Genomic DNA, 21,771 nt, shown 5'->3' on the forward strand with positions numbered 1-21,771 from the left:
GAAAACATCCACCTTGGCATAAACACAGTGAATAGTAGCTCAACTGAGCTACACGCTCTCACAACAAACAATCACTCACAAAGATAAGGGGAACAGAGGGAACACTTATATACATACTAATTAGGGGAATGAGCACCAGGTGTGTATGATTGACAAGACATGACAAGTGGAGTGATGAGAATGGGATCAGCAGTAGCTAGTACTCCGGTGACGACGAACGCCGAAGCCTGCCCAAACCAGGAGGGGGAGCAGCATCGGCGGAAGTAGTGACATTTGCACACTCTTAGCATTCTCTCAACCAGCTTCACCTGGAATGCTTTTCCAACAGTCTTGAAGGAGTTCCCACATATGCTTAGCACTTGTTGGCTGCTTTTCCTTCACTTTGCTGTCCGACTCATCCCAAACCATCTCAACTGGGTTGCGATTGGGGGATTGTGGAGGCCAGGTCATCTGATGCAGCACTCCATCACTCTCCTTCTTGGTAAAATAGCCCTTACACAGCCTGGAGGTGTGTTGGGTCATTGTCCTGTTGAAAAACAAATGATAGTCCCACTAAGCCCAAACCAGATGGGATGGCGTATCACTGCAGAATGCTGTGGTAGCCATGCTGGTTAAGTATGCCTTGAATTCTAAATAAATCACAGACAGTGTCACCAGCAATCCACCCCCACACCATAACACCTCCTCCTCCATGCTTTACGGTGGGAACTACACATGTGGAGATCATCCGTTCACCCACACCGCGTCTCACAAAGACATGGCGGTTGGAACCAAAAATCTCCAATTTGGACTCCAGACCAAAGGACACATTTCCACCGGTCTAATGTCCATTGCTCGTGTTTCTTGACCCAAGCAGGTCTCTTCTTCTTACTGGTGTCCTTTAGTAGTGGTTTCTTTGCAGCAATTCAACCATGAAGGCCTGATTCACGCAGTCCCCTTTGAAGCAGAGGTAACTCTGGGTCTTCCATTCCTGTGGTGGTCCTCATGAGAGACAGTTTCATCATAGCGCTTGATGGTTTTTGCGACTGCACTTGAAGAAACTTTCAAAGTTCTTGACATTTTCCGTATTGACTGACCTTCATGTCTTAAAGTAATGATGGACTGTCATTTCTCTTTGCTTATTTGACCTGTTCTTGCCATAAATAGGACTATCTTCTGTATACCCCCCCTACCTTGTCATAACACAACTGATTGGCTCAAACGCATTAAGAAGGAAAGACATTCCACAAATGAACATTTAAGAAGGCACACCTGTTAATTGAAATGCATTCCAGGTGACTACCTTATGAAGCTGGTTGAGAGAATGCGAAGAGTGTGCAAAACTGTCATCAAGGCAAAGGGTGGCTATTTGAAGAATCTCAAATATAAAATATATTTTGATTTCTTTAACACTTTTTTGTTACTACATGATTCCATATGTGTTATTTCATAGTTTTGATGTCTTCACTATTATTCTACAATGTAAAAAAATGTAAAAATAAAGAAAAACCCTTGAATGAGTGGGTATATCCAAACTTTTGACTGGTAGTGTAATAAGTTACAAGGATAATTTATTTGCTAATGGAAGCCTGCAGTACCCCGGTCGGACTTCAACTTGATTTACTCATCGAGAGGGGGAAGCACTGAGCTAGCCTGCAATGTCACTTCCTGGAGTAGCTTAAACTGTGCATGTTACGTCTCCGTGAGACGCCATCTTAACCGGCTTCATTTGGCTTCAAAATGCTATTGAATCTTCACATAGGAATTCATGGTGTCACGTGATCGATGGCTTTATCAATTCATATATACAGTCATTGAGTTATAAGCCATCAAACACACTCTGTCCTCTTGTCGCAACGAGCCCCATCACGGGGTTGGTTGTCAAACAACATGGGGTTGGTTGTCACAATGTTTGCTAGTAGCTTATTCCTTTTGTAACAGAAAGTGAAGCAATATAGCACACAGTCTTAAAAACAGCCTTTCATTGATTGAACGATATTCCTAGCTAAATTCTGCATTTTATGCCTTGAGAACAACATATTACATTTTGAGTTTAATGTATACTCCCATAATTAAAACATTTATAAAGAAAATACCAATACATCTTTCTTTACTTTCACCTATGAAAAACACATAAATTCCCCTCACCTCAAGTGTTTTGTCATGTTGACGTGACTTGACCAGGTGGATGAGTTCTTTCAAGGAATTCACACATTTTAATCGTACATTTATTACACAGTGCCCTCTAGATTGGGAGTAATAAGCTCTGTCTGTGACAACCAACCCGTGAATGAACCAACCCCGGTCTCCCCTTTTCAACTATAATCTGTTCATTATCCTTGTTATGGTAGTTATTCACCCAAAGTTATCATAACTTCCCACAGGACTACGACACCAGTTATGATTATACTATATGGCAGCCTAATACAGCTTTAAAACATTTACAACATACAGCTTTACAACATGCTCTCCGAGTCAGATATCAGATCATGGTGATGATGTCACTTCCTGTTTAGGTTTGGCACTGTTTGTGATAAGGCGGAGGCATAGCACATGTACACTTCCTCCATCTCCCCCTCTCAGAATTACGAGGTTGTGTGAAAGTCAGCCATGCAGAACTAGTGGTTAAACTGATCCTCCATCTGACTGGAACATAATGTACAGAAACGGGCCTTTATCTCATCCGCTCACATGACAGGAAAGCCAATGAGAGTGAAGAGACAGAGTCAGGTTTTGTGTTCATCTGGGTGAAAAATAGCAGCTGTGGGACCACATTTGACCACAGGGTGTGTAAACTGATTTCTGAACTGTCTGGGGTGAAGCTCAGTTATTTAATCTCACAATCAACTTTGTTCTTCCACGCTGCCTTGTTTACGATCTGTTGACAACGAAGCCCTCAAGGAGTGAGGAGTAACTGAGGTAAAGTTAATGCATAACTTGAGACTAAGGTCACAAAATACTGCAGTTGTATAATGTACTACACAGCGTTTTAAGATATGATGAACGGTGCAGCATGAAGGCCATCATTATCATTATACAGTGCATTCAGAAAGTATTCAGACCCCTTTACTTTTTCCACATTTTGTTATGTTACAGCCTTCTTCAAAAATGTATTAAATACAAATTTTTCCTCATCGATCTACACACAATAGCCCATAATGACTAAGCAAAAACAGATGTATTTATTTTTGCAAATTTATTACAAATAAAAAACAGAAATACCTTATTTAAAGAAGAATTCAGACCCTTTGCTGTGAGACTCGAAATTGAGCTCAGGTGCATCCTGTTTCCATTGATCATCCTTGAGATGTTTCTACAACTTGATTGGAGTCCACCTGTTGTAAATTAAATTGATTGGACATGATTTGGAAAGGCACACACCTGTCTATATAAGGTCCCACAGTTGACAGTGCATGTCAGAGCAAAAACCAAGCCATGAGGTCGAAGGAATTGTCCGTAGAGATCCGGGACAGGATTGTGTCAAGGCACAGATCTGGGGAAGGGTAACTCAAAATGTCTCTAGCATTGAAGGTCCCCAAGAACACAGTGGCCTCCATCTAAATCGGGAGACAGGTGTTTTCTCCATCTCCTTAGCTATCAAACTCTAATTCCACTGATTTCAAAACTCGGTCCTCCAGAAAGTGGAGAGCAACACTTATGCAGTTCAACTACGCGATATATAAAAAAAAAAAAGATGAGTTAGACAGGATTACCTACACATACTGACCAGCTCAAATAGACAGAAGCATTCTACATGGCAGATCAATCCGAACTCATCTCTCGGCATGTCCAGCCCACTCATTATCTCAGCCAATCATGGCAAGCGGGAAGGTTGCTGTCTTTTTCTGTGGCTAAACCAACTAGGCTCATAATTTAACAATTGTATTCGTATTTACAGGTGGCATACAAGATTGTTATTGAGGCACATGAAAGTTCACATGTTCGAGAAGGCATTTCTGCCAAAAAACACGTTTTATTTTAAAAAAAGTTTACGTTCAAATGGCTCTCCTGTGAAGTAGTGACCCGCGAAATACGCCTAGTTTCCTGAAATGAGTCACATACAGTATCTCACAAAAGTGAGTACACCCCTCACATTTTTGTAAATATTTGAGTATATCTTTTCATGTGACAACACTGAAGAAATGACACTTTGATACAATGTAAAGTAGTGAGTGTACAGCTTGTATAACAGTGTACCTTTACCCTCAGCTTCTTTAGCAAGGCAGTGGTCGTCTTGGAGGTGTGTTTGGGGTCGTTATCATGTTGCAATACTGCCCTGCAGCCCAGTCTCCGAAGGGAGGGGATCATGCTCTGCTTCAGTATGTCACAGTACATGTTGGCATTCATGGTTCCCTCAATGAACTGTAGCTCCCCAGTGCCGGCAGAACTCATGCAACCCCAGACCATGACACTCCCACCACCATGCTTGACTGTAGGCAAGACACACTTATCTTTGTACTCCTCACCTGGTTGCCGCCACACACGCTTGACACCATCTGAACCAAATAAGTTTCTTGGTTTCATCAGACCACAGGACATGGTTCCAGTAATCCATGTCCTTAGTCTGCTTGTCTTCAGCAAACTGTTTGCGGGCTTTCTTGTGCATCATCTTTAGAAGAGGCTTCCTTCTGGGACGACAGCCATGCAGACCAATTTGATGCAGTGTGCTGCGTATGGTCTGAGCACTGACAGGCTGACCCCCCACCCCTTCAACCTCTGCAGCAATGCTGGCAGCACTCATACGTCTATTTCCCAAAGACAACCTCTGGATATGACGTTGAGCACGTGCACTCAACTTCTTTGGTCGACCATGGCGAGGCCTGTTCTGAGTGGAACCTGTCCTGTTAAACTGCTGTATGGTCTTGGCCACCGTGCTGCAGCTCAGTTTTAGGGTCTTGGCAATCTTCTTATAGCCCAGGCCATCTTTATGTAGAGCAACAATTATTTTTTTCAGATCCTCAGAGAGGATGAGGTGCCATGTTGAACTTCCAGTGACCAGTATGAGGGAGTGTGAGAGCGATGACACCAAATTTAACACACCTGCTCCCCATTCACACCTGAGACCTTGTAACACTAACGAGTCACATGACACCGGGGAGGGAAAATGGCTAATTGGGCCCACTTTGGACATTTTCACTTAGGGGTGTACTCACTTTTGTTCCCAGCGGTTTAGACATGAATGGCTGTGTGTTGAGTTATTTTGAGGGGACAGCAAATTTACACTGTTATACAAGCTGTACACTCACTACTTTACATTGTAGCAAAGTGTCATTTCTTCAGTGTTGTCACATGAAAAGATATACTCAAATATTTACAAAAATGTGAGGGGTGTACTCACTTTTGTGAGATACTGTATGTAGTTCCTTTAAATAAAGAACCTCCAGTCAGGAGGATACAGACAGCTCAAGATGTATGCTTAGATATGCAGAAAAATACACATATTTCTTTACATAGAATTAAGCAAAGTGATTATGGCTCTAGATTGCATGGAAAAAGCTGTTTCAGGTGTTTGAAAAATAAAACATTCTCCAACTCCAGCCATCCTCACGTACTTTGTGCCCCCTCAGATTTTTGGGGTGCATGACGCCCCTGACCACATCCACAAGAAGACTGCAAGAGAGCCTGAGTTAGCTGAAGTCAGGCTTGTATCACCAGAAACCTGCAGTCATAGAGGCCATAGAGGCCCTGAGGCTATAGGAGTAGCACACAACATTTTTGTGTTCTGCTCTATTGATGCTCGACATAGCAACCCTTGCAGCGGAGCAGCACACATGCTTCTCTCTAAGGCTCAAGTGTGCCCAGCTAACCCAGTAGGATTTGATGGCCTTGTTTTGGTGCAATGTATTTTGGCATATTTACATCTGGTTTCGTGGACAGACAGAAAATGGACGAGATGATAGGCGATAATTCTGCCTGTTTCACATTCAAGACAAAACATTTTGGGGATGAAGATTGATTAATTGGCAGAGAATGACCTGTTTTACCTTTTTAAATGGAGATTGCTGGAGAAATCATGTTCACAGAAATCAAATATATATAATTTGTTTTTATTACAAATGAAATTCGATCCATCTGGGTCGGTGAATCCAGCTCAGAGCAGATCTGTCTAAATCTGGTCATTGTTTGATAACATTTTTAAAAATGGTAAGCATTTTTCCTATGTTCCAATGAGAGTGAGCAGAGATTAGAAAGTGTGAGTGAGTGGATCTGTTGCTGTTTCAGTCAGAGAGCATTCAACTGGTGCAGCAGGCTCCAGTGCAGTGGATATCACTTATCAGCCCTGCACGGATAACATGGCTTCTGCTTGGTGCATTTACAACCTCTCCGCCGTCTAGTTCGTTAGAGGACAGTCAGTCTTATCATGTCAGCCAAAGAATTCCGTTCTCAATAACTGTGACTGAGTCCAGACCGTATTTCTAAAGAGATTTGAAATGGTACATGATAAGGAAAATACAGCTGTTTTAAGAGACTATAGGAGAGAAGGTGTGAGGGGTGGTGTGAGTCTCTTGGGCCATGACGTGACTGCCAGCTGATGATATAAAGGTCAGCGGCGAGTTGAACGATTGCAGCATGTAGAGAACACACTGACCCAGATAGACCCCTCCCCTTCCCCTCTAGTCTGTCACTGAGTGGAATGGACTTCAGCCCCCCAAACTGTCCCACACCGCTACTCCACCATTTGTCTCGCAAATGGAGATTGTGCTCCCTTCTTTATTTAGCCTGAGGCTGTTATTCCCTACATTTCTCTACCAAGCTGTTGATTTAGCTCATTGTGATTCATCACAGATGCTTTGTGTTGTTGTTGCAGAAATGTTTTCCACTTTCCGCCCTTACTTCTGCATGAAATGAAACTCATCCATTGGTGTAGCAGAGGGTGAACGAGAGGGTCATCTAAATCTGATGAGAACCCCACTTTGATAGCCTGAAACATCAGTCCCATGACTACAGTATACCATACTTCAGCTCTCCCTTTTTCCCTTCATTCAGCCAACTTGACCTTTCCCCGCTCTTGTCAATTCTCTAAATCTTTTTGACATTGACAACAGCATTGTTTACATCGGGCTCTTCCCTCGGCATGTCTTTGTTTACTTAACCATACAGACTGACGTCAGAGAGCGGGATAACCCTTCCTCCCCGGGGACGACATTAAAAGGATGAAGTTTCAGAGGCAAAAAGGACCAAATCCACAGAGATGGTTTTGTTCTCTTTCTCAGACCTGTAATATAAATCGCTGCCCGAGTGACGAAACAACAGCAAAAGAGAGCTGATCCCATACTGACCCTCGTTGGATACCGTAGTGACTGATTGTCAGATAGTGTGCCAGAGATTATGTGACAGATCTCTATGATCTTTCAGTGACAGCGTGAGATAGCAGCAGACAGAGTGTGTGGTTCAGTGGAATAGGTCAAAAGACTGTTTTGTTTCATATCTCCATTTTGCTTCATGTTTCTGTTTCTCTTCACAAATCCCTTTTCAGTTTATTGAATGCCAATTCACTTGCCAATGCACTTGAATTGATATCCAGTCAAAAAAGATTACGATGGAAAACAAGGTCCAAGGCAGTGGTACTGTTACACATTAATACGAATGTTTGCTGTCAACAGTCATCCCATTTGTGACAGTTCACTCATAACTCATACTGTTGTAGGTAGCCTGGCGGGTAGGCGCGTTGGGCCAGTAACCGAAAGGTTGCTGAATTGAATCCCCGAGCTGACAAGGTAAAAATCTGTCATTCTGCCCCTGAGCACAGATGACGTAGATGTTGATTAAGGAAGCCTCCCGCACCTCTCTGATTCAGAGGGGTTGGGTTAAAGTGGGAAGACACATTTCAGTTGAATGCATTCAGTTGTACAACTGACTAGGTATCCCCCTTTCCCTAATTCTACTAGCACCACCAAATTGTAACACTAAAAATAACAGCACAGAAACAACTTGTGACAGACAGACCAGTCCAATTCGGACTGAATTGGAATGCCTGTAATTGATTGTTTCATGCAAAATAAAAAAAATAGCATTGAGCTGAATGACAAGAATCCCCCCCCCCAAAAAAAATAAGGAAACAGAAGGCTGAAAATGAAACTCTGATGAAACTCTTTACAACACTGGAGTTTTGGCAAGTATCCCATTTCTTATGGCCTAACAGTGGCAACCCGTCATTCAGGGCAGGTGGGGCATACAAACACGGTCTCTTTTTTGCTTTCTTGAGTAAAGCACCTCCAAAATGCAGGTATTTCAGCCTAGCTCAGTGCTTTCGGTGGTGTAGGGGTTGGTAATATTCTCTAGTTGCGCCGTGATTGGCTCAGTGTTCTGTCACATATGGGGACACTAGGTCACCGCAAAATATACGGGGAGAGCTAGAAGATTCAAGCCCCTTGGGTGCTGCCATATATTTACATTAGAAGTGCCCATCCAAGAAGGCTCAAGGTCATTGGCCACAGATAAAATTACGTCAAATCACGTTATATCTACCGTAGCTTTGATTGGACTGATCATGTCAACATCATACTTTCAAAATCTTAGCTAGCAAGCTAGAAAGCAGTCATCATCATGAATCAAGTCGACAATCAACTGGCGGGCCTTCCGAGTGGCGCAATGGTCTAAGGCACTGCATCGCAGTGCTAGCTGTGCCACTAGAGATCCTGGTTCGAGTCCAGGCTCTGTCGCGGCCGGCCGCGACCGGGAGACCCATGGGGCAGAGCACAATTGGCCCAGCGTCGTTCCAGGTTAGGGGAGGGTTTGGCCGGCAAGGATGTTCTTGTCCCATTGCGCACTAGTGACTCCTGTGGTGGGCCGGGCGCAGTGCAAATCCTTTTCGATCCTTGTCATATGAAGATAAAATATAGATAAAACATTACACAACAAGTTGAAAATCACAAACATGGGTGGTTTGGAAGGAAACAGTGGCTAACTGCAAGCTTTGCAACACAATCACTAGCCTGATATTCAGTGGAGAGGGTGTGTGGTCCAAGTCTGGGTTTAAGGGTTTTCCATGCTTAAAAGGATGAACATTCACATGCCATGAGCCATGAGCTTTCAAGACAACTGGGAACTCTGAAAAAAACGAGCTCTGACTGGGAAAATACGTTTTGAACGGTCATCCAACTTGGAATTCCAAGTTGCGAACTCAGGCCTCTTTCTAGAGCTCCAACCTGAAGATCACTGACATCATGATTCAACCTTGTTTTTTTTTCTCCAAATTCCTAGTTGTCTTGAAAGCACCATAAATCCAGAGAATGACAGATTTGATGACAAAGTTTGATTACAAAATGTGTCCACAAGAAGGACCGCCGTGCCACCTTCCTGTTCAAGGGAGCATAACACAACAAGGTAAGTCCAAAAATGTTTTGTATGCTGCTGCATAAATGATGTAATATGCCAGGGAGATATCTATACTGTGGCTAAGAAAGTAATACTAAGTGTATGTTGTAAGCTGTTAGTAGCCCATGTGCCTCAACCTAACAATTTGGTCCCTTTCCTCCTGATAACTTAGCCTACTGTTCTGATTTGGTGGTGCACATATAGCCTATAGCCTGTTTTAGAGAAATGTAATCATTGAATATTGTAAGAGCTTTCATTGTCTGCTTACATGCCCCCTTTATTTATCCTACTTGGTGTACAGGGAGAATACTGTAAGAATGGCCCATGTTCTGAATTCTGTCCCTGTACATTTCAAAAGTGCTGAACAAATAGTTATATTGACCACGTCCGTCCTAGCTCGCTAATTAATGTCTTAATTGAAATTACAGATTGCCTCTTATCCGCTCGTCATTCCCTTATGCCATAGTTTGTACATCTCAATTGTCAGAAGAAACCACATTTGTTTAAGCAAGTCAGCCATATCAGCTATGTTTTTTTTTTAAGGCAGTAAATGAGGCTGAATGAACTGTTTCGCTGCCAGACAAGGCTCCGCTGATTGCCAGGTGTAGCGGTGGTAAGGATTCACTCCATGGTGCTGAAAAGAAAGCTCTGCTGTTGGGACAGCTTTATATAGGCCCCAACAGTTTGTGGGCACCGTTTGTAAGTGCAATTAATATATTGTTTAGTGTTGTGTAGTGGCTTTGCTGGCATGCATAAACATTTTTTTGGGGGTTTGCCCCACCAATAATTACATGCTAAAATCGCCACTGTGGCCTAGTAATACCATATAGTAATATAACTCAGAGAGATATAACACCACACCCCACAAAAAACAAGACATAGTCCAGATAGGCCTTAAAACCTTTGTTGATAGTCAAATTAAACCAATTTGAATGCCAAGAGGCTTTTGATGTTGTTGATGATGAAATTGTAAATGAATACCAGTGCGTTTACATAAATGGCCTAAAGTAGCCTCCACTGATATACAGTGGGGGGAAAAAGTATTTAGTCAGCCACCAATTGTGCAAGTTCTCCCACTTAAAAAGATGAGAGAGGCCTGTAATTTTCATCATAGGTACACGTCAACTATGACAGACAAATTGAGGAAAAAAAATCCAGAAAATCACATTGTAGGATTTTTAATGAATTTATTTGCAAATTATGGTGGAAAATAAGTATTTGATCACCTACAAACAAGCAAGATTTCTGGCTCTCACAGACCTGTAACTTCTTCTTTAAGAGGCTCCTCTGTCCTCCACTCGTTACCTGTATTAATGGCACCTGTTTGAACTTGTTATCAGTATAAAAGACACCTGTCCACAACCTCAAACAGTCACACTCCAAACTCTGTCAAAGGACACCAGAAACAAAATTGTAGACCTGCACCAGGCTGGGAAGACTGAATCTGCAATAGGTAAGCAGCTTGGTTTGAAGAAATCAACTGTGGGAGCAATTATTAGGAAATGGAAGACATACAAGACCACTGATAATCTCCCTCGATCTGAGGCTCCACGCAAGATCTCACCCCGTGGGGTCAAAATGATCACAAGAACGGTGAGCAAAAATCCCAGAACCACACGGGGGGGACCTAGTGAATGACCTGCAGAGAGCTGGGACCAAAGTAACAAAGCCTACCATCAGTAACACACTACGCCGCCAGGGACTCAAATCCTGCAGTGCCAGACGTGTCCCCCTGCTTAAGCCAGTACATGTCCAGGCCCGTCTGAAGTTTGCTAGAGTGCATTTGGATGATCCAGAAGAGGATTGGGAGAATGTCATATGGTCAGATGAAACCAAAATATAACTTTTTGGTAAAAACTCAACTCGTCGTGTTTGGAGGACAAAGAATGCTGAGTTGCATCCAAAGAACACCATACCTACTGTGAAGCATGGGGGTGGAAACATCATGCTTTGGGGCTGTTTTTCTGCAAAGGGACCAGGACGACTGATCCGTGTAAAGGAAAGAATGAATGGGGCCATGTATCGTGAGATTTTGAGTGAAAACCTCCTTCCATCAGCAAGGGCATTGAAGATGAAACGTGGCTGGGTCTTTCAACATGACAATGATCCCAAACACACCGCCCGGGCAACGAAGGAGTGGCTTCGTAAGAAGCATTTCAAGGTCCTGGAGTGGCCTAGCCAGTCTCCAGATCTCAACCCCATAGAAAATCTTTGGAGGGAGTTGAAAGTCCGTGTTGCCCAGCGACAGCCCCAAAACATCACTGCTCTAGAGGAGATCTGCATGGAGGAATGGGCCAAAATACCAGCAACAGTGTGTGAAAACCTTGTGAAGACTTACAGAAAACGTTTGACCTGTGTCATTGCCAACAAAGGGTATTGAGAAACTTTTGTTATTGACCAAATACTTATTTTCCACCATAATTTGCAAATAAAATCATTAAAAATCCTACAATGTGATTTTCTGGATTTTTTTTTCTCATTTTGTCTGTCATAGTTGACGTGTACCTATGATGAAGATTACAGGCCTCTCTCATCTTTTTAAGTGGGAGAACTTGCACAATTGGTGGCTGACTAAATACTTTTTCCCCCCACTGTAACTCTGGTTGAGTGTGCAGGTCTAACATCTGTTGGAATCCTGAGATGGTGGAATCCTTTATTCAGAGGCCGGCACAAAACAAGGCTCCTGTTACACAGGAGAGCAGCCACTGCCAGCCAGAGGGATCAGATTACATCTGGTTCCAGTCCGACACAATAGTGAGAGAACAATTAGGCTGTTTGTGTCATTAGCATGTTTATTCACTGACACAAAACTTTATATTATAGTAACTCTGATCATTTAATATATTTGCTTGAATGGATATTATCTACTGATCATTCTTTAGGCCTATATTTGCTTGGGTGGAAGCTTGACCCTACAGATATTTATGATGTGAATTTGCTCAATTCGATGTATGGTGGGCCAATGTCAACATGCAGCAATTGAGAACAAATGTCAAAGGATGTATTCAAAGCCGCAGGACTACTTTTGAATGGCCTGTTATCTCATTATAATCCCTTCACTTACATTTGAACAACATAACATTTCAGCATATGTTATGGTACAGTACACAATAGGATAAGAATCACGAGTATGACGTGTTGATGTTGTCGACTGGGTTTCATCTGGCTTGTTTTCATGGAACATGGTGTTCCTTTTCCCTGGAAAGCATGTCCATTGAGCAATACATTTAAGTCAAAACTAACTTGTCTCATCAGCTTACCCACCATTGTTTTCATTTTCCAGCGTGAGAAAACTATGTGCTAATCTTACTTTCATCCGAAGAAAATACATTCCTCTCTGCACTCCTTTCATGTGTTCGTCACATTATGTATTGAGCTTTGCAGTTCCCCTCTAGACCTGGCGTGCGGGCAGCCCGAGGCAAAATAACATAACCCCATAATGACAAAGTAAAAACAGGTTTTTAGAAATTTTAGCAAATGTAGTACAAATAAACAACTGAAATATCACATTTACAGTGGGGAGAACAAGTATTTGATACACTGCCGATTTTGCAGGTTTTCCTACTTACAAAGCATGTAGAGGTCTGTAATTTTTATCATAGGTACACTTCAACTGTGAGAGACGGAATCTAAAACAAAAATCCAGAAAATCACGTTGTATGATTTTTAAGTAATTAATTTGCATTTTATTGCATGACATAAGTATTTGATACATCAGAAAAGCAGAACTTAATATTTGGTACAGAAACCTTTGTTTGCAATTACAGAGATCATACGTTTCCTGTAGGTCTTGACCAGGTTTGTACACACTGCAGCAGGGATTTTGGCCCACTCCTCCATACAGACCTTCTCCAGATCCTTCAGGTTTCGGGGCTGTCGCTGGGCAATACGGACTTTCAGCCCCCTCCAAAGATTTTCTATTGGGTTCAGGTCTGGAGACTGGCTAGGCCACTCCAGGACCTTGAGATGCTTCTTACGGAGCCACTCCTTAGTTGCCCTGGCTGTGTGTTTCGGGTCGTTGTCATGCTGGAAGACCCAGCCATGACCCATCTTTAATGCTCTTACTGAGGGAAGGAGGTTGTTGGCCAAGATCTCGCGATACATGGCCCCATTCATCCTCCCCTCAATACGGTGCAGTCGTCTTGTCCCCTTTACAGAAAAGCATCCCCAAAGAATGATGTTTCCACCTCTATGCTTCACGGTTGGGATGGTGTTTTGGGGTTGTACTCATCCTTCTTCTTCCTCCAAACACGGTGAGTGGAGTTTAGACCAAAAAGCTCTATTTTTGTCTCATCAGACCACATGACCTTCTCCCATTCCTCCTCTGGATCATCCAGATGGTCATTGGCAAACTTCAGATGGGCCTGGACATGCGCTGGCTTGAGCAGGGGGACCTTGCGTGCGCTGCAGGATTTTAATCCATGACGGCGTGGTGTGTTACTAATGTTTTTTTTTTTGACTGTGGTCCCAGCTCTCTTCAGGTCATTGACCAGGTCCTGCCGTGTAGTTCTGGGCTGATCCCTCACCTTCCTCATGATCATTGATGCCCCAGGAGGTGAGATCTTGCATGGAGCCCCAGACCGAGGGTGATTGACCGTCATCTTGAACTTCTTCCATTTTCTAATAATTGCGCCAACAGTTGTTGTAATCATACAATGTGATTTTCTGGATTTTTGTTTTAGATTCCGCCTCTCACAGTTGAAGTGTACCTATGATAAAAATTACAGACCTCTACATGCTTTGTAAATAGGAAAACCTGCAAAATCGGCAGTGTATCAAATACTTGTTCTCCCCACTGTACATAAGTATACAGACCCTTTGCTCTGAGACTTGAAATTGAGCTCAGGTGCATCCTGTTTCCATTGCTCATCCTTGAGATGTTTCTACAACTTCATTGGAGTCCACATGTGGTAAATTCAATTGATTGGACATGATTTGGAAAGGCACACACCTGTCTATATAAGGTCCCACAGTTGACAGTGCATGTCAGAGCAAAAACCGAGCCATGAGGTCGAAGGAATTGTCCATAGAGCTCAGAGACAGGATTCCAAAAAAATTCTGCAGCATTGAAGGTCCCCAAAAACACAGTTGCCTCAATCATTCTTAAATGGAAGAAGTTAGGAACCACCAAGACTCTTCCTAGAGCTGGCCGCCTGGCCAAACTGAGCAATCAGGGGAAAAGGGCCTTGGTCAGGGAGGTGACCAAGAACCCGATATTCACTCTGACAGAGTTCCAGAGTTCCTCTGTGGAGATGGGAGAACCTTCCAGAAGGACAACCATCTCTGCAGCACTTCACCAATCAGGCCTTTATGGTAGAGTGGCCAGACGGAAGCCACTCCTCAGTAAAAGGCACATGACAGCCCGCTTGGAGTTTGCCAAAAGGCACCTAAAGACTCTCAGACCATGAGAAACAAGATTCTCTGGTCTGATGAAACCAAGATTCAACTCTTTGGCCTGAATGCCAAGCGTCACATCTGGAGGAAACCTGGCACCATCCCTACGGTGAAGCATGGTGTTGGTAGCATCATGCTGTGGGGATGTTTTTCAGCGGCAGGGACATCCTTGATGAAAACCTGCGCCAGAGCGCTCAGGACCTCAGACTGGGGGGAAGGTTCACCTCCCAACAAGACAACGACCCTAAGCACACAGCCAAGACAACGCAGGAGAGGCTACGGGACAAGTCTCTGAATTTCCTTGAGTGGCCCAGCCAGAGCCCGGACTTTAACCCGATCAAGCATCTCTGGAGAGACCAGAAAATAGCTGTGCAACCTGAGAGAGCTTGAGAGGATCTGCATTGAAGAATGGGAGAAACTCCCCAAATACAGGTGTGCCAAGCTTGTAGCGTCATACCCAAGAAGACTCAAGGCTTTAATCGCTGCCAAAGGTGCTTCAACAAAGTACTGGGTAAAGGGTCTGAATACTTATGTAAATATCAGTTTTTTTGCAAAAATTTCTAAAAACCTGTTTTTGCTTTGTCATTATGGGGTATTGTGTGTAGATTGATGAGGGGGGAAAAAATATTTAATTAAGTTTAGAATAAGGCTGTAATGTAACATAATGTGGAAAACGTCAAGGGGTCTGAATACTTTCAAAATGCACTGTATATGGCTAAGATACATTGACTCAGAATAGGCTTACAATTATATATTTCATTATTGAAATAAGCAATGCAAGACCATCTTACAATAGCTGATACATTACGTAGTATGTAATATATAGTAGGCTAAAATGTTAGAATGCCCTGAGAATGCCAATTTGGTGCAGCTGACTGGCACCTATATTCTTCAGCTGCTGTTAGAAATTAGAATTCATCATCTGACATCATCATTCTGTTTGGAGGCTGTTTGTGGACCTTTCAGTGTCATGTAGAGCTGTGAACAAAGAGCACCGTAGTCACAGGAAACAATGGAAGACAGATAGCAAGGGCAATAAACAACAAGCTGGCATCTGTTGGGGGAGAGATGACCCCTTCAAAATACGCCAAGGGAAGAGAGCAAATATTGGCATAAACAAGGGTCCTAAAGGTGGTCCTGAATGTTGTTTTGCTGTACCCCCAGATAATATTCTAGGGGACAGTTCAAAGAGTTGGGCACAGAACACCACAGCACTGCAGCTATAATGAACTGCTTTGGACTAGCCCTTCTCTGAAGTTACATTGATTTCCATGAAGCCCTTTTTGGGGCAGGGTTCGCCCTCAAGCTAATCCCCCTCCCAACCCAACCCCCCCACAGGATGTGGAATTTGAATTTGAGTTTGAGTGACAAGAAGTAGAATTTAATTCAGTGCAATTCCAAGAAATTCCACTCAGTCATAGAACATGAGAGTTTCATTGAATCTGACAGGTCACTTTCAGATACCAAAGAATATATCACTTTTCTCTGGAAACAATGTTCATATACTCTTTCAACCTTAGAGCTTAGAATAGCCAATTATATTTCCACCAACCATTTCATTTGTTTGGCTTATTTTTGAAGGCCTCAACTTTAGGCTTAAACTAATGCATTCTGGGAAATGTAGCATTTTCGCCATATTGAACAAAAGTTAAGTGATTAATAACTTAGAGTATTCGCATACAGGTTTTGTTTTCTTCGATCATTCATTTTAAGAGTTCGTCCTGAAAATCAATTGTTTCAACAATATTTTATATGCATCTTTATAACGACATGTTTTATGTTTTATGTACAAGATGTATATTTGTATAGACTACACCTAATATAGAATAGATAAGCCATTTGAATTTCAATGAATTTCACTGAATACAATTATATTTTATTTTATTCAAATTCGATTGCAATTTTTTATCCTGTTTACTACTTCAATTCAAATTAAATTCAAGAATTGAATTGGAATTCATGAGGCATTCTCAATTGAATTCTGTATTGAGCCCAACCCTGGTCAGGGGGAGTATGTGGCAGTCATGAGTATGAGAGTAGTCAGCACTTCTCAACATTTTGTTACTTTACAGCCTTATTATAAAATGTATTATTATATTATTTTCAACAATCTGTACACAATACCCCATGATGACAAAGCAGAAACAGGTTTTTAGAAATGTTAGCAAATGTATTTTTAAAAACAACTGAAATATTACATTTACATAAGTATTCAGACCCTTTACTCAGTACTTTGTTGAAGCACCTTTGGCAGCGATTACTGCCTCGAGTCTTCTTGGCTATGACGCTACAAGCTTGGCACAACTGTATTTGGGGACTTTCTCCCATTCTTCTCTGCAGATCCTCTCAAGCTCGGTCAGGTTGGATGGGGAGCATCGCTGCACAGCTATTTTCAGGTCTCTCCAGAGATGTTCGATCGGGTTCAAGTCCGGGCTCTGGCTGGGCCACTCTAGGACATTCAGAGACTTGTTCCGAAGCCACTCCTGCGTTGTCTTGGCTGTGTGCTTAGAGTCATTGTCCTGTTAGAAGGTGAACCTCAAATCAAATCACATTTTCAAAACAAATCACATTTTATTTGTCACATGCGCCGAATACAACAGGTGTAGACCTTACAGTGAAATGCTTACTTACAATCCCTTAACCAACAATGCAGTTTTAAGAAAAATAAGTGTTAAGTAAAAAATTGACAGAATAAAAAAGAACTAACAAATAATTAAAGAGCAACAGTAAAATAACAGTAGCGAGGCTATATACAGGGGGTAACGGTACAGAGTCAAGGTTAGTCGAGGTAATGGAGGTAATATGTACATGTAGGTAGAGTTAAAGTGACTATGCATAGATAATAAACAGAGAGTAGCAGCAACGTAAAAGAGGGGGGACAATGCAAATACTCAGGGTAACCATTTGATTAGCTGTTCAGGAGTCTTATGGCTTGGGGGTAGAAGCTGTTAAGAAGCTTTTGGACCTAGACTTAGCGCTCCGGTACTGCTTGCCGTGCGGTGGCAGAGAGAAAAGTATTTGACTAGGGTGGCAGGGCCTTCCTCTGATTCCGCCTGGTATAGAGGTCCTGGATGGCAGGAAGCTTGGCCCCAGTGATGTACTGGGCCATACGCACCACCCTCTGTAGTGCCTTGCGGTCGGAGGCCTAGGAGTTGCCATACCAGAAAGTGATGCAACCGGTCAGGATGCTCTCGATGGTGCAACTGTAGAACTTTTTGAGGATCTGAGGACCAATGCCAAATCTTTTCACTCTCCTGAGGGGGAATAGGCTTTGTTGTGCCCTCTTCATGACTGTCTTGGTGTGTTTAGACTGTGATAGTTTGTTGGTGACATGGACACCAAGGAACTTGACGCTCTCAAGCTGCTCCACTACAGCCCCATCGATGAGAATGGTGGCGTGCTCGGTCCTCCTTTTCCTGTAGTCCACAATAATCTCCTTTGTCGTGATCACGTTGAGGGAGAGGTTGTTGTCCTGGCACCACACGGCCAGGTCTCTAACCTCCTCCTATAGGCTGTCTCATCGTTGTCGGTTATCAGGCCTACCACTGTTGTGTCGTCGGCAAACTTAATGATGGTGTTGGAGTCATGCCTGGCTATGCAGTCATGGGTGAACAGGGAGTACAGGAGGCGACTAAGCACGCACCCCTGAGGGGCCCCGGTGTTGAGGATCAGCGTGGCAAATGTGTTGTTACCTACCCTTACCACCTGGGGGCGGCCCGTCGGGAAGTCCAGGATACAGTTGCAGAGGGAGGTGTTTAGTCCCAGGGTCCTTAGCTTAGTGATGAGCTTTGAGGGCACTATGGTGTTGCACGCTGAGCTGTAGTCAATTAATAGCATTCTCACGTAGGTGTTTCTTTTGTCCAGGTGGGAAGTGCAATAGAGATTGCATCCTGTGGATCTGTTGGGGCGGTATGTAAATTGGAGTGGGTCTAGGGTTTCTGGGATAATGGTGTTGATGTGAGCCATGAACAGCCTTTCAAAGCACTTCATGGCTACAGATATGAATGCTACGGGTCTGTAGTCATTTAGGCAGGTTACATTAGTGTTCTTGGACACAGGGACTATGGTGGTCTGCTTGAAACATGTTGGTATTACAGACTCAGTCAGGGACAGGTTGAAAATGTCAGTGAAGACACTTGCAAGTTGGTCAGCGCATGCTCGGAGTACACGTCCTGGTAATCCATCTGGCCCTGTGGCCTTGTGAATGTTGACCTGTTTAAAGGTCTTACTCACATCGGCTACGGAGAGCGTGATCACACAGTCGTCCGGAACAGCTGGTGCTCTCATGCATGCGTCATTGTTGCTTGCCTCGAAGCGAGCATAGAAGTAATTTAGCTTGTCTGGTAGGCTCTTGTCACTGGGCAGCTCTCAGCTGTGCTTCCGTTTGTAGTCTGTAATAGTTTGCAAGCCCTGCCACATCCGATGAGTGTCGGAGCAGGTGTAGTATGATTAAATCTTAATCCTGTATTGACGCTTTGCCTGTTTGATGGTTCGTTGGAGGGCATTTCGGGATTTCTTATAAGTGTCTGGGTTAGCGGCAGCTCTACCCTTTAGCTCAGTGCGGATGTTGCCTGTAATCCATGGCTTCTGGTTGGGGTACGTACGGTCACTATGGGGATGACGTCATCGATGCACTTATTGATGAAGCCAGTGACTGATGTGGTGTACTCCTCAATGCCATAGGAAGAATACCGGAACATATTCCAGTCTGTGCTAGCAAAACAGTCCTGTAGCTTAGCATCTGCGTCATCTAACCACTTCTTTATTGACCGAATCCCTGGTGCTTCCTACTTTAGTTTTTGCTTGTAATCAGGAATCAGGAGGATAGAATTATGGTCAGATTTGCCAAATGGAGGGCGAGGGAGAGCTTTGTATGTGTCTCTGTGTGTGGAGTAAAGGTGGTCTAGAGTTTTTTTTCCTCTGGTTGCACATTTAACATGCTGGTAGAAATTAGGTAAAACGGACTTAAGTTTCCCTGCATTAAAGTCCCCGGCCACTAGGAGCGCCACCTCTGGATGAGCGTTTTCCTGTTTGCTTATGGCCTTATACAGCTCATGTGCGGTCTTAGTGCCAGCATCGGTTTGTGGTGGTAAATAGAAAGCTACGAAAAATATAGATGAAAACTCTCTTGGTAAATAGTGTGGTCTACAGCTTATCATGAGATACTCTACCTCAGGTGAGCAAAACCTCGAGACTTCCTTAATATTAGATTTCGTGCACCAGCTGTTGTTTACAAGTATTCACAGACCGCCACCCCTTGTCTTAGCAGAGGTGACTGTTCTATCTTGCAGATGCAGCATAAACCCCGCCAGCTGTATGTTATCCATGTCGTCGTTCAGCCACGACTTGTGAAACATAAGATATTACAGTTTTTAATGTCCCGTTGGTAGGATATTCGTGATCGTAGCTCGTCTATATTGTTATCCAATGATTGTACATTGGCTAATAGGACTGATGGTAGAGGAAGATTACCCACTCACCGTCGGATCCTTACAAGGCACCCCGACCTACGTCCCCGATATCGCTGTCTCTTTCTCCTGCGAATGACGGGGATTTGGGCCTTGTCGGGTGTCTGAAGTAAATCCTTCGTATCCGATTCGTTAAAGAAAAAACGTTGTCCAGTATGAGGTGAGTAATCGCTGTCCTGATATCCAGAAGCTCTTTTCGGTCATAAGAGACAGTGGAAGAAACATTATGTACAAAGAAACACACACAATAGCACAATTGGTTAAGAGCCCGTAAAACGGCAGCCATCTCCTCCGGCGCCAGTCTGATGTCCTGAGCGCTCTGGAGCAGGTTTTCATCAACGATCTCTCTGTAATTTGCTCCGTTCATCTTTCCCTCGATCCTGACTAGTCTCCCAGTCCCTGCCGCTGATAAACAACCCCACAGCATGATGCTGCCACCAGGGATGGTGCAAGGTTTCCTCCAGATGTGATGCTTGGCATGCAGGCCAAAGAGTTCAATCTTGGTTTCAGCAGACCAGTGAATCAAGGTCTGAGTCCTTTAGGTGCCTTTTGGCAAACTCCAAGCGGGCTGTCATGTGCCTTTTACTGAGGAGTGGCTTCCGTCTGGCCACTCTACCATAAAGGCCTAATTGGTGGAGTGCTGCAGAGATGGTTGTCCTTCTGGAAGGTTCTCCCATCTCCACAGAGGAACTCTGGTGCTTTGTCAGAGTGACCATCGGGTTCTTGTTCACCTCCCTGACCAAGGCCCTTCTCCCCCAATTGCTCAGTTTGGCCGGGCAGCCAGCTCTAGGAAGAGTCTTGGTGGTTCCAAACTTCTTCCATTTAAGAATGACGGAGGCCACTGTGTTCTTAAGGACCTTCAATGCTGCAGAAATGTTTTGGTACCCTTCCCCAGATCTGTGCCTCGAATCAATCCTATCTCTGAGCTCTACGGACAATTCCTTCGACCTCAAGGCTTGGTTTTTGCTCTGACATGCACTGTCAACTGTGGGACTTAATATAGACAGGTGTGTGCCTTTCCAAATCATGTCCAATCAATTGAATTTACCACAGGTGGACTCCAATCAAGTTGTAGAAACATCTCAAAGATTATCAATGGAAGCAGCATGCACCTAAGCTCAATTTCGAGTCTCATAGCAAAGGGTCTGAATACTTCTGTAAATAAGGTATTTTGTAATACATTTGCTAAAATGTCTAAACTTGTTTTTGCTTTGTCATTATGGGGTATTGTGTGTAGATTGATGAGGGGGAAAAAATATTTAATCCATTTTAGAATAAGGCTGTAACGTAACAAAATGTGGAGAAAGTGAAGGGGTCTGAATACTTTCCGAATGCACTGTATGTCATCCTGTGTGTGGTTACAATTGAGAACATAATTTGCTTCAAAATACGGGCTTGGCATGTCCGCTGAACAGCCCCACTGCCCTTTAAATAGAAAAGTCATTCATTTTTAAAGACACAGTACTTCTTTGTATCCAGTAGGTTACATATTACTCTGTTCCACGCAAGGCAAATGTTGAGATGCACACAAACACACAGACACACAAAGCAGATACAGATACTCCGTATTGGAAAGGAATGTCAAGCTCTCTGGCTCGAGACAAAACATTTC

Source organism: Coregonus clupeaformis, chromosome 20 (assembly GCF_020615455.1).
Source record: "Coregonus clupeaformis isolate EN_2021a chromosome 20, ASM2061545v1, whole genome shotgun sequence".
NCBI lineage: Eukaryota > Metazoa > Chordata > Actinopteri > Salmoniformes > Salmonidae > Coregonus > Coregonus clupeaformis.